Source organism: Lepidochelys olivacea (genome assembly GCF_965140295.1).
Source record: "Lepidochelys olivacea isolate rLepOli2 genome assembly, chromosome: 5".
Classification (NCBI taxonomy): Eukaryota; Metazoa; Chordata; order Testudines; family Cheloniidae; genus Lepidochelys; species Lepidochelys olivacea.
In genome coordinates, this window is record NC_140415.1 from 25,342,904 (window position 1) to 25,361,543 (window position 18,640).

The 18,640-nt window shown below is 42.8% G+C and overlaps 1 protein-coding gene across 7 annotated transcripts in view; it reads right to left on the minus strand.

The window, feature by feature from the left end:
- Positions 1-18,640, minus strand: part of PRLR (prolactin receptor) — a 318,467-nt gene that overhangs the window by 194,781 nt on the left and 105,046 nt on the right. The window lies entirely within an intron of this gene.

Below are 18,640 nucleotides of genomic sequence, written 5' to 3' on the forward strand. Positions count from 1 at the left end.
GGACCTAGGCTGGCAGTGGGGGAATGTTACAGGAAATATCAGTGGTTGCTCCATCAGTGCACCCAAAAGCTTTGTGCTTGTCTATCTACCCCACAGGCAGAATGCCAATCAGTACGTGCACCTCCAAAACCCTTATATGGTATTGGCTGATAAAGCCACAGTCAGGTCCATTATATTGTTTCCTTCTAAAAATAACTCAATTTGCCTGGGAGGAAAAAACACAGCAGCCTGAACACCAGTTTGCATGATTTCTAGTTTCAAAGCTTTCAGCATCTCACTTGTCTGCCTTTGTCTGGCCAGAAACAGATGAAGTGTTTTGTTGGAAAAGAACATATACTTTTATCATCCTGATGAATCTGGTCTTTACTGTGCTTACCAGAAAGACCAGCCAGCCACAATTGTTCTACATTTGTCAGACATTAATGGACTATTAACAGCCACTGATAAAATCTCAGGATGTTGATGTGCACTGAAAATCATTTTCTCATCAGTACACAAAGGAATTCAAATTTAATTTCCAAATGCAACTTCAATAAATCATGAATATCCTTAGTTGTTTCCAATCTTCCTGAATCCTGATGAATGCCAAGGGCCATTAACTTCTTTGACTTAATTTCTTCTATTCTGCTAGGTGTTTCTGATAAGTGTTGCAGTCTTCTAGCCATGTTCGTGTTTTTAAGAATATCTATGCCCACACTCATTGTGCCACACTGTATCCTGATGATTTTTCAAATTTTCTTCTTCCTTCTATTTTTTATCTCCAGTGGGCCATTTAAACCTGTTCCCCACAGGGTAAGTGGATGCAGCGTACTGGAATCTCCAGAGGGCACAGCTGCTATGCATGAGGAAGACTGAACAGCTGTCTCAATGGACCTTTTCATGGTACTCTCCACTGTTTAGCATGCCAGAACCGGACTACAAAGAACAGTAGTACTGTGTCCACAGTTAACCCTGTTCTGGAGGGGATTAGCTCTTCCCAGGGAAGTTCCGTGGGGCATCCCAAGATGCGTCAAAGAGCTACATGGAGGAGAGGGAAACTCCTTCTCTGTATTCATAGCATCACCAGCAGCCCAAGAAAGACCTGAGATCACATCAGCTGCTCAGCAGGGAGAAAATGAGACCCACTCAGAACAGCCGCTATCCTGTCTCCGCAGATTTCAACCGGCTCCTTAATTATTTCTCTCTGCTTCTGTAAAAAATTTAAGAGACACTGTTTCCATTGATCTCTCTAAATGCCTCTCTTCTGTATGCGGCTTCAAAGACTTTGACTGAGACAGTCTAAAGGCCATGTCTACACTTACAGCTGTGCCGCTGTAAGAGTGCTCGTGTTATGCTGACAGGAGAGAGCTCTCCCGTCGACGTAATAAAACCAGCTCAACAAGTGGCGGTAGCTATATTGGCAGGAAAGCATCTCCCGCCGACATAGCTCTGTGCACACAGGAGCTTATGCCCACAAAACTTATGTTACTCCGGGGTGTGTTTTTTCACACCCCTGAGTGACAAAAGTTTGGCTGACATAAATGCTAGTGTAGACATGGCCTAAAAATCTCTACGTCACTGAAGGGTCTTCCAGTGTCTGTCTAGCTTCAGTAATCTCCATTGGTGCCAGTCTGCATTGGCCAGACAAACAAGGCATAACCTAATTGTTTGATATCTAGAAAGAATATAGCAGGACCTAGTCACTTTTCAGTCTTATCTAAATTTATAATGAGCAGCACAACGCTCATTGGTTATGGAAACAAAACTTGAATTAGAAATGGCACATGATAGTTATCTTAAGTAAACTGTAAGAGTCAGACTGGCTCTTCCAAAGGAGCTTTCCCCAAAGAGCTCCTGCACAGGGGCTGACCACAGCTGCAGTTCTTGCATGCCATTAGCACTTCCTCATGTGCAAGCCGCCTCAGAAAAGGCAGAGAAGAGTCCAGAACTAGGCACCACTCCCTCTACCAGCCACTCTGATGTAGCAGGTACTCCTCCCCTGGATACTGGGAAGCTCCAGGGAGCATAAGGCCTCCAAGTGCTCTGTTGGGCAATTCCATTCCAGTGTTCAGAACAGCGCTAGTAACATCCCAAATGAGAGAGGAAAGATCAAAGGAATTCGGAATATACTGCTGTGTACTCTGGGGAAGTTTGTACAAGGGCAATGGAGACAGGCTATCCTCATGAGTGAAAAATAAAACAAGAAACAACAGAATGAAACCAAAACAAGATCAGTACAGGTTAAATTGCAGGAATTTTTTAACATTAAAATAAAGTGTAGGCAATGGAACATGTGCATTGAAGGGGGGAGAAGAGCTGTAATCAACATCACATTGAAATCAAGTTGTGAGACAATTTAGGGTGGGAGTCATGCCGAGAGATATACAGCTGGACTACAGTGCTACTCAAAGTGGTGGTCCGCAGACCGGTGCCTGTCCGCAAGCCATCGGCTGCCGGTCTGTGCGCACATTTGGGAAAAAATTGCCGGTCCCCCACATCAGATAACTTGAGAAGCACTGGACTAGAAGACATAAAAGAGGTTACTTTCACCCTTAAGTATTGCATTAAATCCTATTATCATCCATCATCTCTAGAAGAGAAGGGGAGAAAAGGGAAGATAAAATGAGAAAAGGAAATATTTATCCTCAACCAAGCACTGTGCAGGAAGAAAACTGTTTCTATTTTCCCCCTGGATTGAAGTTTGAAATGTTTGTTCCTTTGTACACACACTTCAGTACTTAAAATCTGTTATTGCAGCTAAAAGTCCTGGAACCAATTTTATCTCCTCTAACAAGGTATGTGTACAAGTCCTGGCAGGCACAAGGAAAACAGTTCCACTGATATTTTTGATTCTTCCCTTTGACTGTTTGTGACTTTAGTGCTACTGAGAGGCTGATAGCCTCGGAGACTAAAATCTGGTACTTATCCATGAATGTACAGAATCGGCAACACCAGGGAAAGATTTGCCTTCTCCTACTTCAATAGGGACCAACACTTTTCTGGAGCTCCTGAAGAATAAGCTAACATGATGTACTGAACAATATAATTTAAGCCTACAGGAATCAAGTGTAAGCATACTACACTACTATACTACTGATCTTTCAGTCAGGATTTTAATTTTTTTTAAATAACTCACAACAAGGAAGGGAGGTTCCAAATAACAGGAAAAACTTTCAACTATATTTGTAATTCAGGCAAAATGGTTTTATCTTAGTCTGAAAAGCTCTAAACGTAGATTACTTATTTTACTTAAAAGGAAGAAGACAATGCCAGGAGTACTTGCAGTGAACTCTTAAAACTAACTAAATTTAAAAATGGTGAAGGATTTTTGTGTGCGTGCTGTACATTTGTTTGTATCTCTTCTGTGATTCTATGTGATTCTATTTATGGCTCAGTAAAGTATCATTGCAGCGCTAGATACATTCACAGTTTAATTTTATAAGCAGGTTTTAGACCATTGTCAGAAAGATTATCTAGCAGGTGTGTGAGGGCAAAGTGGCTGAATTATTTATATGAAGAGTCCTGAATAAATATTGATATAAAAACAAGATTATCCCAACTGCCCCATGGTGATTCACATCTTGATAGTGCCCTTTCAACCTAACCATATGATCAAAGACATTCATTACAGCTAAAACAAAATGGTAAATATGACAATAATAAAAAATGATACAGTGTCTCTAATCTTACTTAAAAGTTAATTCCAACTGGCTAAGAGACGAACACCGTCACACAGACTGGAAAAGGGCTAAGATCCTGTAAATTGCTATATATTGTACAAGTCTGGTTTGTTGTGGCTAGTGAGATATTGCAGGGATCAGTTTCAGGTCTGATCTTATATAACACTTAAATTATCAGGAGTTGTGAATACCAGTTTGGATAGAGAAATAAAGGGACCAAGGCAGAGATTACAAATATGGGCACAAAATAAAATTAGAATCACCTTGTGTAAACATAAACTGACACATCTGAGGGAAAATAATACAAAACACGTATACTCAGGAGAAGGAAGAAATCTAAGAAGCAGAAGTACTCAAAGTGACCTGGGGTGACAGCAGAGAGTAAATCAGAATTGAGTTTGTAATGCAATGAGCAGCAAGAAAAGCCAACATAAGCAGCATCATGTCTCAGAACCGGGAGGTAATGCTCTATCTGTATTAGGTTTGGTTCAGCTTCACCTGGAATAGATTGTATTTACTTTGGGGAGCCATATTTTCAGAAAGATAGTGACAAGTGGGAGGGAGTCCAGAGATTAACAATAAAAAATGTTCAAAAGGTTGGAGGGAGGGCAAACAGCAACTCTTGGGATGGAGCCATACCCTAGCCCCCACATCCCAGAGATGTCCCAGCTGCACATCCCCACAGACCTAGGATGGGATGATTTAGTCGGGGATCGGTCCTGCTTTGAGCAGGGGGTTGGACTAGATGACCTCCTGAGGTCCCTTCCAACCCTAATATTCTATGATTCCAATCTGGGCTGAGTATATGCTCTATAACTAATCAATAGACTTTCTGTCCTCTTGCCTCTGACTCCTATAGAGACTCATTTAACCTCCTAGACAGCAGCAGAGTGGCAAAACTTTGGGGCCATGGTATCTTTCCAGTCCCACTTTGACAACAACCTAAGGGAAAAACAACCTATGCCCAGGGAGAGGGCCTAATGTCTGAAGGAAATATGGAGATAACTTTTTTCTTTTAAAGAACTAATAATGGAAGGTAGAGGGTGGATGGAGATTACTTCTCACATTCTGTATAAGTTATGTATGGGTTCTAAAAACAGGCAGTAAGACCAAGGACATGTTTTCTGGTGTGTGTAGAGGTGCTAATGGAACACAGGAGATTTGATAGGGAAGTTCAAATGATAATCAAAGAAATCATTGCTAGCCTGTATAAGTTCATCTGATCACTAAATTTACTCTCATTCTGCCCTTCCATCCTATTGTTTGTGATACTCAAGGGGCCAGGGGGGACCTTAATTCACATTGTAAGGTATTTGGGACAGGAGTTCTGTCTTTGTATGTGTTTTTACAGCACCTAGCACAATGGGCCCTGATTCCAACTGGGAATTTCAGTACTACTAAAAATATAAGTAAATGATAGTAATATGTTTCTGTATTCTGTAAAGAGTATTTATAACAAACTCCCAAAGATTTCACAATTAATGTGAATTGTGTTACAAAAGACACCCCATGTAGTCATAGTTCTCTGTACTTAAGGTCTGCACTTAGAGATAATATTAGATTATTTACCTTGACATTAAATAAATGACATCTGGACACAAGTATTTTGTAAACTAAAAATATTATTGATTTAATCATTCCATGTCATACTTACACTTTGCAATTTAACCTCCTTTATGGACCAGGCAGAGTCAAGTGTTGTAAATATCTATAAAACCCCATATTTGATGGGGACCACATCTTGAAAGAAATCTTTCCAAATCCCTTCTTCTGGCCTTCAAACAAGCCCCCAACCTCTCCAAGCTCATCATCAGAAGCAAGCTCCCCATAGACCAGGACACACCAGCTCAAAGTGGCACCAGACCCTGCCAGAACAACAGATGCAAAACCTGCAGACATATCTCCACTACTACAGTGATCCATCCTCCCCTCCCCCCCCAAACGCACCTTTCAAGATCCATGGGTCCTATACATGCCTACCACAACATGCAGTATATCTTATCCAATGCATCAAATACCCCTACAACCTTATGTGTGTGAAACTAGACAATCACTATGTTCTCAAATGAACTCACACAGAAAAATGGTAAGATACAAAAACACCATATCAGCTGTGGGTGAACAATTTTCATAAAGCAATCTCTGGATGTCTGTTCTTTCAATACGTGTCCTCAAGGGAAACCTGCACAACACCTTCAAAAGGCAAACCTGGGAACTTATATTTGTAACTCTGCTAGACTCTAAAGCCAGGGACTTAGCAGAGACACTGGTTTTATGACTCATTACAACAATTTGTAACTCACCAACTCCCTGCTACCCTTAATTGCCTAGTTCAAACTCTTTGTGCACAACAATCTAACCCCCAGGTGTCCGCTTCAGTTCAAGTGACTGCTTCCAACATGTTACCCCTTCTGCTTAACAAAATGTCTCAACTTGCATTTATTCGAGACACTCTGCTTCCTTCCCAAGACCTGAAGAGCTCTGTGTAACTCGAAAGCTTGTACCTTCCACCAGCAGAAGTTGGTCCAGTAAAAGATATTACTTCACCTACCTTGTCGCTCTTATAGAAAAAGACTTAATTTTTTTGGGGGGAGGGATAGCTCAGTGGTTTGAGCATTGGCCTGCTAAACCCAGGGTTGTGGATTCAACCCTTGAGGGGGCCATTTGGGATCTGGGGCAAATATTGGAGATTGGTCCTGCTTTGAGCAGGGGATTGGACTAGATGACCTCTATGATTCTTTTTGCGTATACAGACTAACACGGCTGCTACTCTGAAACATGAATGATTTTGCGTTACCTCGTGCTTTCTTGAAAGTATTACAAAATTTGCTTTGCTTTAAATAAGAAGAACATCTGTTCACGTTCTGTTAAGAAATCTGTAAGTGGCAGACTGAAAAAAACAACAGCACAATTTCCTTACTGAATATAGGGTATAATTTTCTTTGAAAGGTGCATGAATTGAAGCTGCTGGCAGGCCCACTTAATTAGGGCCCCTCAACAGCTTCAGAATAGAAATGATGGATTTTTCGTTATGGTAATGACTATACATTATATAGTATGTGCAATTATGTGAACTACAGCTTTTGCTTCAAACAAGGACTCTTTCTTTGTAATTGGACACATTTTTAATTAAAAGTGGTGGCAGAAATGTCAGTACTTTGCATTTGATTTTTCTACCACTACAAAGTTTCATTTCCCTGTATTTATGTGCTTTATTTTGCACAAAACAAAAAATCACATCCAGAAGGATGCAATCAAGGCAAAGAGTTTGTTATGGAAAAGAAAAGCTTTATACTAATAGAATGGAAACAGGAGTCATCCCTCATGCTAATATAAGACTTCAGTGGACTTGCACCAGGGATTAATTTTGCCCAGCATGTTTTGAGCCTAAGATGGAAACGATGACTATGTGGTTACTGTTAACTCAGACCAAATGTTAAGGACAAGCTTTCTAAATATGATTTGGCACAGGAGTCATATGTCCAGCCAGCCCTGTCCATCAGCGTTATCCAGCTGAGCCAAGAAAACCACTAGCCAATCTTTCAACCAGCCAACAGCCTCCTGAAGCCAAATGAAACTATAAGAGTTGCAACTATCACATTGTAAGAGTATAAACCTGCTGGAGTCTAAAAACAAGAAGTGCAAGGATGCTGAGGCAGAGGCATCCCTCTACTAATAAAAACTGGAAAAAAGAAAACAAAACCAAGAAGGTTTATTCTTAAGGCAAAAGCATTACAGAAAAAACATATGAAAAACAATACACATGCTAATAAGCTTACCAGAGATCACCCCACCCCCCAGCACCACAAGGGCTCTGGTTGGTGTCATTACTTCCAGCCCTTCCCTAAAGACTGCCCCCACCCTTGGACAGAAGGTCCTGTCCATTTTCTGGATCAGAATGAAGGCCCTGAGTCCGTTTAAATTCAGGTTATTTATCCAAGAGTCCTTTCTTTGTCTGCTGGTCTCTACAGAATTCAGTTTGAACCAGTACCCAAGAGCTAAGAATGGCCATAGTGGGACAGACCAATGGTTCATCTAGCCAAGGATCCTGTCTTCTGACAGTGGGAAGTTGCCAGATGCTTCAGAGGGAATGAATAGAACAGAGGAATATACGCAAGATTCGCCAAGTGGAGGTGCTCCTCGGGAGGCGTTACAACTTAAGTGAATTTGCCTAATCGCCCCCGCCGCACACACACTGTTTTCAGTTCCTGGAAGGCTGTGGCTCATCCTCTCCCATGAAATTACATAAAAATTCCCGGCCCGCAATGATACATAAATTTAATACAGTAAGATTTAATTTAATCCAATAAGCTTTGGCCAGAATATTGCCATATCTGTTACATGTATTTTGCTTAGTTATTTAGTTTAGTTAATAAATTATTTAAAATTGTAAACTTATGTGGGTTGATGTTTGTTCCCCAGTCAGTGTCTAGAATTGGAAGGACACCCACATAGACAGAGACAACTCAATAAACCCTCTAGTGGTGGTCCACAGAACTGCCCCCTTTAGTCCTCAAAATGGTTACTGGATGCTCTTGAAAGTAGGCACTTGACTCAGGGAATGGGAAATGGATAAGGAAGATGACAGGAACATGGCTTGGATTGAATGAAGAAAGCAAGAAGGAGAGCAGGAAGAAATGAGATTAGAGATGGAAGCAGGAAAGGAGATGTGCAGTCCTGAAGAGAAGTAGAAGCTTAATGTGGAAGGTTATGGGAGGGATTCAAACAGGGGCATGGCATGACATGGTGCAAGCTTTGGGATACAATACAAAAAATACAGAGTTGAAAATGATATGTCATTTTCTGCAATACAGTGTATAAGCTCACAACAAAGATGATTTATTATGGTGCAAAATAGTGGTGGGGGTGGAGGAGAGAAATTCATCTTGAGAAGAAACAATTGAAACTCACATTCCCTTGGAGAAGATTAAAAAAAGAACTGAAGCCATAATAAGAACCAGAAATGTAACAGATGTACTATATTATCTTGTTTCCACTTTTGCTATACATGAAAGAGAGAAGAATTTGAATTCCATTTAAGGGACTTCAAAAAGTTTCTAAGGTTTTTTTAAATGGAAAGTTATTTTCACGCATAACTCAAAACATATCTTTAGCAAAAAAAAATGCAGATGTACTTTATACATTAAGCACCAATGAAAACTAATGCACAGGCCTAATTTAACCATTTCTACAAAATTTTGTTAAGTTTCTATTCCACAGAGATCATAACTGGCTAGAAAACAAAAAATCTATCTCATGAAAAGTTTAGAGGTTTCAGTATTTGGTTTTGTTCAGCAGTGGGATGAAAACAAGACCTTTCAAAGTTTTACTATGGCAAAGTGCTCAGAGTAGCTAATAGACCACAGGCTAGGGCAGTTGTCCAAGATATGAGTGACACAGGTTCAGTTCCCTGCTTTACCTGATGCAGTTTAGTTTTGACTAAGTGGCATTTTTGACACCACCCCCACCAGGGCTGGCCTTACCATGAGGCAAACTGAGGCGACCGCCTCACGTGCCAGACTGTATGTGTGTTGCGGGGGGGGGGGGGGAGGGGGGCGTCACTAGGACCCAGAGTGTAGAAAATTGTGTCTGCTGCTGGTGCATATGTATTCTCTCTGCTCTAGATGCACAGAGATGGTGGAGTGCTGTGCTGGAGGAAGGAGGGCACAAGAGACATAACAAGCAGGCAGGAGAAAAGGTGAGAGGGAATAACAGAAAGCAGCAGGAGCTGCAGGGAGAGAGAGGAGGAGGAGGAGCCTCTTATGTACCTCTCTAGCATCCCCAGGAGCCTGGACTGATTAACACCAGCTTCTCAGGGAGCTTCCTTTTTCCTGCTGCTTCCCTGAATGCACTTGAGGAGAACAGGCAGTCAACTAAGTAGTAGGAGCCAGTTAGGCCCTTAAGACACTGATATCTTCCCTCACTCAGGCCCTGCTACCAGCCTGCTTATTTGTCCCCTTCAATCATAGAATCATAGAATATCAGGGTTGGAAGGGACCTCAGGAGGTCATCTAGTCCAACCCCCTGCTCAAAGCAGGACCAATCCCCAACTAAATCATCCCAGCCAGGGCTTTGTCAAGCCTGACCTTAAAAACTTCTAAGGAAGGAGATTCCACCACCTCCGTAGGTAACGCATTCCAGTGTTTCACCACCCTCCTAGTGAAAAAGTTTTTCCTAATATCCAACCTAAACCTCCCCCACAGCAACTTGAGACCATTACTCCTTGTTCTGTCATCAGCTACCACTGAGAACAGTCTAGATCCATCCTCTTTGGAACCCCCTTTCAGGTACTTGAAAGCAGCTATCAAATCTCCCCTCATTCTTCTCTTCCGCAGACTAAACAATCCTAGTTCCCTCAGCCTCTCTTCAGAAGTCATGTGTTCCAGTCCCCGAATCATTTTTGTTGTCCTCCGCTGGACTCTTTCCAATTTTTCCACATCCTTCTTGTAGTGTGGGGCTCAAAACTGGGCACAGTGCTCCAGATGAGGCCTCACCAATGTCGAATAGAGGGGAACAATCACGTCCCTCGATCTGCTGGCAATGCCCCTACTTATACAGCCCAAAATGCCATTGGCCTTCTTGGCAACAAGGGCATGCTGTTGACTCATATACAGCTTCTCGTCCACTGTAACCCCTAGGTCCTTTTCTGCAGAACAGCTGCCTAGCCATTCGGTCCCTAGTCTGTAGCAGTACATGGGATTCTTCCGTCCTAAGTGAAGGACTCTGCACTTGTCCTTGTTGAACCTCATCAGATTTCTTTTGGACCAATCCTCTAATTTGTCTAGGGCCTTCTGTATCCTATCCCTACCCTCCAGCGTATCTACCTCTCCTCTCAGTTTAGAGTCATCTGCAAACTTGCTGAGGGTGCAATCCACACCATCCTCCAGATTATTTATGAAGATATTGAACAAAACCGGCCTGAGGACCGACCCTTGGGGCACTCCACTTGATACCGGCTGCCAACTAGACATGGAGCCATTGGTCTCTACCTGTTGAGCCTGACGATCTAGCCAGCTTTCTATCCACCTTATAGTCCATTCATCCAGCCCATACTTCTTTAACTTGCTGGCAAGCATACTTTGGGAGACTGTGTCAAAAGCTTTGCTAAAGTCAAGGAACAACACGTCCACTGCTTTCCCCTGATCCACAGAGCCAGTTATCTTGTGTTGTTGAGAGCCACTATAGCTGGCACAGAACAGCAGTCATGAGTGAAAGAAGAAAACGCCCCTCTGGGGCAGCATTCAGAAAAAGGAAGCAAGCAAAGGAAGCTTTTCTATCTAAACAGGAAGGAGCTCTCCTGAGATACATAGACACAAATGTTCACGGTGAGCCTTCCGGCCCCAGTGAGGATGTGAGTGGTGAAGAGATGCCTGATCTTCCAGTTAGTCAGAGTGCAGGTGACCAGGCAGCTACTGGAGCATCCATATCTCCATCTTAATTGGATGTAACCCATGGACATGCCTGTGGAAAAGTGTAGATCAGAGAAGAGTGTGGTGGAGGCGCAAGAAACAGCTGCTGCTGAGTTTAGTTCCTTAAGTCTAGATGATCCAGCACTGTGGACCCACTTGAGCAGTAGCCTGAGGCACTTGCTTGTACTGCATGGGCCACAGCAAGTGGAAAAACTTCATGTTCCCCAAAGACAATGAAAACAGAAGTTTCCATCCAACACATTACTGGTGTGAAATCCCCAATGGTGAAAAAGTGGAGAAGCCATGGCTTATGTACTCAAAAACCCAGAATGCTGCATACTGTTTTTGTTGTAGACTCTTCCAGTCTACTGTTCCAGCCACACTGGGTGCTACAGGAACAAAGGACTGGAAAAATCTGGCTAGAAATCTGGCATGCCATGAGAAGACAGCCATTCACCAGAGCGCATTTCATAGGTGAAAAGAGCTTGAGATGAGACTAAGGGTTAAAGGCCACCATAGATGATCAGCATCAAGAGACGATTGCACCAGAGTCTCTTCACTGGAAAAATGTTCTGAAAAGGCTCATTGCCATTGTGAGAATGCTTGCTACCCAAAACCTAGCACTGCGTGGCACTTCAGATCAGCTATATGTGCCAAACAATGGAAACTTCCTTAAAATTGTGGAGCTGATGGCTGAGTTTGATGCTGTACTCCAGGAGCATCTTAAGAGTCACCACCCAAGAAATGTACACACACCACTACCTTGGAAAAACAATTCAAAATGAGATCATACAATTACTGGCAACAAAAGTCAAACAGAAGATTGTGGCAGATCTGAAGTCAGTAAGATATTACTCTGTTATTCTGGACTGCAGAGCTGACATCAGCCATACGGAAGAAATGACTTTAATGATGCGTTTTGTAACAACAACTTAACCTAGTGAAAATGTCCCTGCAATGGTGACTGTCAGAGGGCATTTTCTAGAATTTATTGACATTGATGATACTACAGGAGCTGGTATGACAAATATGCTTCTTAAAAAGCTGGAAGGTACGGGACTTGCGATAGCTGACATGAGAGGCCAGGGCTACGATAATGGTGCCAACATGAGAGGAAAGAACAGAGGAGTGCAGACACGGATCCGAGAGTTAAACCCTTGAGCTTTTTTTGTCCCATGCAGTTCTCATTCATTGAACTTGGTGGTCAGTGATGCAGCATCAGCTTCTAGTGAGGCTGCTGAAGTTTTTAATGTAATTCAAAGCATCTGTGTATTTTCTCTGCATCAACTCATCGATGGCAAATTTTGAAGCAACATCTGGGAACATCCTCTCTGACACTGAAACCACTGAGTGCCACACAATGGGAAAGTCAAGTGGAGGCGACAAAGCCTATCAAACACCAAATTGGGAAGACAGATGATGCCATAGTTGCCATTATGGAGGATAATGCTATGACAGGAACTGTTTGTGGGAGAACAGTGGCAGGGGGAAATGGAATCACCAGAAACATACATAACTTCAAATTTCTGTGTGGCTTAGTGTTGTGGCATGACATACTATTTGAAATAAATGTTGTAAGCAAGAGACTCCAAGGTGTTGACCTTGATGTATCTGGAGCAATGGAACAAATGGACAAAGCAAAGTCATACCTACAGTCTTACCGGTTGGATGAGGGATTTCAAAACATTCTGAAGAGTGCAAAGAAGTTGGCAGAGGAACTTCACACTGAAGCTATTTTCCCACCCATTCAAGAATACAAGAGTCACAGAAGATGAAGACATTTTGATTACGAGGCACAGGATAATCCCATAAGAGACCCCAAACAACAATTCAAAGTTGAATTCTTTAACCAGGTGCTAGATTGTGCAATACAGTCAGCTGAAGAACATTTCATGCAGCTCAAGGAACACAGCAGTGTATTTGGGATGTTGTATGATATTCCAAAACTCCTCACTATACCTGAAGAAGACCTATACCAGCAATGCAGGGCACTAGAGACAGTGTGGACACATGATGACATGCATGATGTTGATGCGAGTGATTTAGGTGATGAACTGAAAGCTCTTTCAAGATACATTTCAGCAGGATCAACTCCAAAGGCTGTTCTGGAATATATGTGCACAAATAAGATGACCGCCCTCTTTCCAAATGCTTTTGTTGCTCAGTGCATACTTCTAACACTTCCTGTAACAGTTGTCAGTGGAGAACGCAGCTTCTCCAAGCTGAAGTTAATAAAACACCTACGCTCCACAATGACACAGAAGAGGCTGGTCGGCCTTGCAACCATCTCAATAGAGCATGAGCTGGCCCAGACTGTGGACGTTCAGGAAGCAGTTCAAATCTTTGCAACCAAGAAGGCACCACATTGATTATTCAAACAGATAAAAATGCCAGTGTTTACTATGCAGACAAGAAAAGTTACATTTGCTGTTCAGGTGTTTGAAAGTTAAATGTTACTTAAAATTTTTGAACAAGGCATTTTAAGTTGTTAGTTCTCCTTTATTGAGGTGGGTAGCAAAACAGTACCATGATAAGGGTAGAACAGGAAGAAGGCAGAATTGAGACCTTTCAATGTTTTGGCCTAAGCGAGGGGGCATGGGGCCATCATTTGAGCTCCCCACCTCAGGTGCCAAAATGTTGTGGGCCGGCCCTGACCCCCACTCTCCAAAATTAAAAATGCTCTGAAAAATTCCTAACCAGCTGTAAGTATAACCACCATATGATGTCTGAGGATGCATATATGGTCTGCAACCATGGACTGTGGAGCTTGGCACAATCTACAGAGCTTGAAAGCTTTATTCTTACAAGGGGAGTGGAGTAGGGTGGTCTGCCCCTTTAAGAGCCTGCACAGCCAGATTGCAGAAAGCACTGGCCTAAGGAGAAGCCCAGTAGGTAGGTGTTAGGGAACCAGCTGATCTAGCTGAGAAGCAGCTAATGACTAGCTCGGATTCCCAGCTGTAAGGGGAAGGAGGGGCAGAAGTCTGAAGGGGGAGGTAGGTCCTGTAGTCCTTCTGGCTGAGACCCTTCAGCTACTGGGGGATAGGGGACCCTGCAGTATTAGTCCAGGTCAGGACTATCACTTTTGTTACTTTTCCATATTTGTTGTGTTTATGTGGCAGATGAATAAGAGAGCCTGAGTAGAAGGCTAAAACAGGAGTTGGCTGTGGCTGACTGATTTTCCCCCAAATGGGTCACAAACACACCAGACCAAAGTGAGCAAGAACTGTCTATAGCACTTACAATGTTCATTTTTAAGCTCTATCAGACAAACCAATCAGATTTAGATAGCTTAAAAGCTCTGCAAGTTTACCAAAGTAGTATGCAAAGTCTGGAGAGAATCAGCTTTACTCAAGGACAAAAAATCTATTCTATACAGGGTTTTAGCACCATCATATAGGAGTGCCTTCCAGTAGTGTATTAAACAATGTCACTTTGTAGCCCACACACTTCCTGGGTGTGGTGTTCTGTCCCATCTAGTGGCACAGAGACAAAAAAAAAAAGTAATGAGTTTGCTCTAAAGCTTTAGTTAACAGCCATATGGCTTTTAGCTCATGCAGTAGAGGCTCATGCATTAAGCTCCAGCGATCCCAGTTTCAATCTCGCCGATGACTGGGGTCTGTCAGTTCTACAACTACACAGCTGTCCCGTGTTGTTTGTTCTCTCATCCTCTCCCCTAAGAGAGAAGTGTCTGCAGTGGAGTGTCTTGTTTGGGTAGGTTTTGTTTTTATTATTAATAAATAAACCTGTTGCTATGTATTTACATTCAAGAAGAGGAGGTCAAAGAAATGTGCCTTCTGCATGGAGCGGAAAGTGGTGAGGTTTGTGATGGTCCTTAGTTCCTAAGGGAGTTTATTCCAGTCTTGGACCACCCCTGGAGATGGTTCCATCTCCTGCATGGACAAGCTTTACCCTTCTCGTTGAGAGTTCTATTATGCCAGAGCAGCAAAGTGGTCAACCACTGTCTTTGTCCTGGAGCTTTAGACAGTCTTTTAGAAAGCCTGGGTCCATGCTATGGAGTAGTTTGAAGATAAGGACCGAGGCCTTCAATTTGATTCAAAATTCTATGGGAACCCAATGCTAAGAGGGGAGGACAGGTGTGATGTGCTCATGGTAGCCTGTTACTGAGAAGATACGCTGCAGCATTCTGTGCTAGTTTGTGTTTCCTGAGCACTGAAGCATGCTCAGGTATATCACATTGCTGTAGTGCAGCTGAGAGGAGACGAAAGCATTGTAATAGGGTAGCACCCGCCTCTCGTGCGTACCCCCTTTTCTCTGGTCAGTATACCTGTCATCACAGTTCTTTTTCAGGAGGAGGACACCCACCTGTTGTGGATGGCCCCCTTTCTCTCAGTTAGGCATAAGCCTGCTTTTGGTGTTAGTTCTTATATCAGGGTTGCATCTACCTCTCGCAAGCACACCCCAAGCTGATGGTTCTCTTGGTGGGTCTTCAGCAACTCAGCCCTCTGGCCGAGCCGCATACACCGTTCTCCCTTCAAGTCCAAGTTCTTTCTCAGCCCTGGTATGGGGCTGTAGCTCTAAGGCTTCTTCCCCAAGGCACTGCCTTCTTCAACTACACAGCCAGGGCCATCTCAGTACCCTTATCTGGCATCCTTTTCAGCAGCCCTCCCTAGGCTCAGTCTGCAACCAGACCATCAGGGCTGATCTCAGTACCCTCGCCTGATCTGGCCAGGTCCTGGGCTCAGCCTGCCCACACTGACCTTTTCATGGTCCTGCTGCTACTCTATCCAGCCAGCCAGGCACCTGGTCTTTGGCACCCTTCCCTGGGCTCAGTTCTGCCTGGCGAGCTCTCTACAGTGAGCTGTCTTTGACCTGCTGCTCCTTTAGCCAGCCAGGCACCCAGGCCTCCCTCATCAAGCTCCACACAGCAACTGAAGGTGCTGCTCTGCTGCTGTCCTTTTATCTGGCCCTTCTGGCCCCTTATTGATCACTCCTCTGCAGCCACTCTAGGCTGTCTAGAGGACTTCTCTCTGCTCTATTCTGGGGCAGGGTGATGCAGGGCCACAAGGCCTCCAGTAAGGAGCCTCTGGACCTAGTCCACCCTGCCACAGGCATGAATACCTGAGGCCAGGTCTTCATCTACTAGGGTGGGATGGAGTCCCCTAGCCCACCAGAAGTGGTAAAAAAGTATTACTCATTAGCAACAATGAAGAATTCAAGACTATGCAATGAATTGATTGTGTGTGTGAATCTTTATTCAAAGGAGACTGCACCATGGCTGCAAACCCCTCAGAATATTTTCCTCTATCCACCAGCATCACCTGTTTTGTTTGAGTTCCACTTCAGCCAGCTGTTCTTCATCCATCAGTAGAGATCATCCAAGCACTGGGCAATCTTGATAGTATGTGAGGAAGGACAGATAGAGCTGCATATTGCTGGCACTTCATTCCATGTCATCTGAGCAGTTTATATAGAGTTTGCATGAAGATAGACTAGACAAGGGTCTGGTGGTGTAGGTGAGATTTCCCATTACTACTCTCTGGGTGCAGTTCTCCAGGAAGAACTTAAACCTTTTTATCACATTACCCTGGACTCCTGACACCTCTCTTAGGCAAGACTGCAGTATCTCATGCTTACCTGTCAGACACTTCAGAGGGGTCCAGGAGGATGAGAATGGATGTCTGTCCTTCATCCATTGACAAATGATCATCCATCAGTGCCACTAAAGCAGTTTCAGTTCTGTGAAGCCCCGAGCCCTGGCAGGCGCCTCCCACAGACCTAAAGCCCCGAGCCTCGGCAGGTGTGCCCCCGCTCTCGAACTTCTGAAGATTATCGTATACGGAGGGTCAGTAAGTTTGGCCATCCCTGCTATATGCTGAACTGTGAGTACAATATTCATATTCCAATTGATTTATTTTATAATTATATGGCAAAAATGAGAAAGTAAGCAATTTTTCAGTAATGGACATAAAAATACAAAAGTGTCACAGCACACGAATTTTGTAAGCAAGTAGTTTTTAAGTGAGGTGAAACTTAGCAGTTACCCAAGACAAATCAGACTCCTGAAAGGGGTACCGAAGTCTGGAAAGGTTGAGAGCTACTGCCTTAAAATATGTACTAATTACTTATGCTAAACTATCTGTTCAATCTTTTATTTAGCTGTGACACCCTGAGTACCTTTCCCAGACTGAAGAAGAGTTCTATGTAGCTCAGAGTTCCTGTCTATCACATGGCAGAACAGTCTCAGCTCACTTTTCCAGGACCTTGACCTTTTCATTGATATGTGGCTTGGTGATTTATTTATTTTTGGTCCTCATGAAAGTGCGGACAAGTGATGTGCAAGTTTTGCAGTACTGCACCTCACTCATAATACACAAAGCCCCTCCCATTCCTGACCTGGGCCTCTCTTGACCAGATACTGACAGTTGTACTAAAATTATAGGTGGGTTTTGTGATGCTGACTAGGAATTAGCATATCATGCCATATTTTTTTTTCCACAGAAGATTAAAACCATGATGACCAGGTAATACACGTCATGATCTAAGAATATATGATCAAAGAAATTTTAGAGTCCTTTGACTGCTGGCTGATACAGAGACTACAGTACTAATCTTTCAATCATCTGTCATTTCTGATTAATCTTAGGATCTGTTAGTCTTGCCATATTCTGCAAACTACTTTGAATTATAGAACCATACAGTTATAACTCTTTTGGCATTCCAATAGGTTTTCATCCTTCAATAAAGTGACCCAGCTGAAACTTGTTAATAATTACATCTCCTAGAAAGAACTAAACCTTCACAGTGTTGAAAAGGAAATCAATTACATGCAACAGGACTTGTGTTGAAACTCATATCCTAGTTAGTTCTCTGTTGGAGACGTGCATTAATGTGCAGAAGTTACGCACAATGTAGTATTTCTGGGATTACAGCACAATACTGCATGATCTTCAAAGCTGGCAAGATAACTCCAAGGATAGTGGTACATTTTAGGAGACTAGGTTGGAGTAGTTCATTTATTAACAACTATTTGAAACATGACTTTTAATGGCAAAGAGTCCTGTGGCACCTTATAGACTAACAGATGTATTGGAGCATAAGCTTTCGTCAGTGCATCCGACGAAGTGGGTATTCACCCACGAAAGCTTATGCTTCAATACATCTGTTAGTCTATAAGGTGCCACAGGTCTCTGCCACCTTTACAGATCCAGACTAATACGGCTACCCCTCTGATACATGACTTCTAATGTGTCCTTTTTTGTTGTACCAAGAACAATGATTAAGTCTTAATGACGCACATGCTCACAACTATTATCGTGTGCCAGCTACTTAACATTCTAAATTAAATCGATCCAACTACTGTTTTTTGGCTGTTTGATTTATGTAGCAATTGAAAGTTGTGTGAATCACAGCATCCTCATGGAGTGTAACATATTACCAGAGATTGAGAAAAAATTGAGAAAAAAAATCTGCAACTATTTGCACTAAAATGCTCACTCTTACTTCAGATCATTCTGTATCTTTATTTTGCTTTTCTACTTCATTTGATGAAATAGTGGTTTGTGTGTAAAAAAAAGGTGAAGATTCACATTTTTACCTGTGAATTCTGAAGCC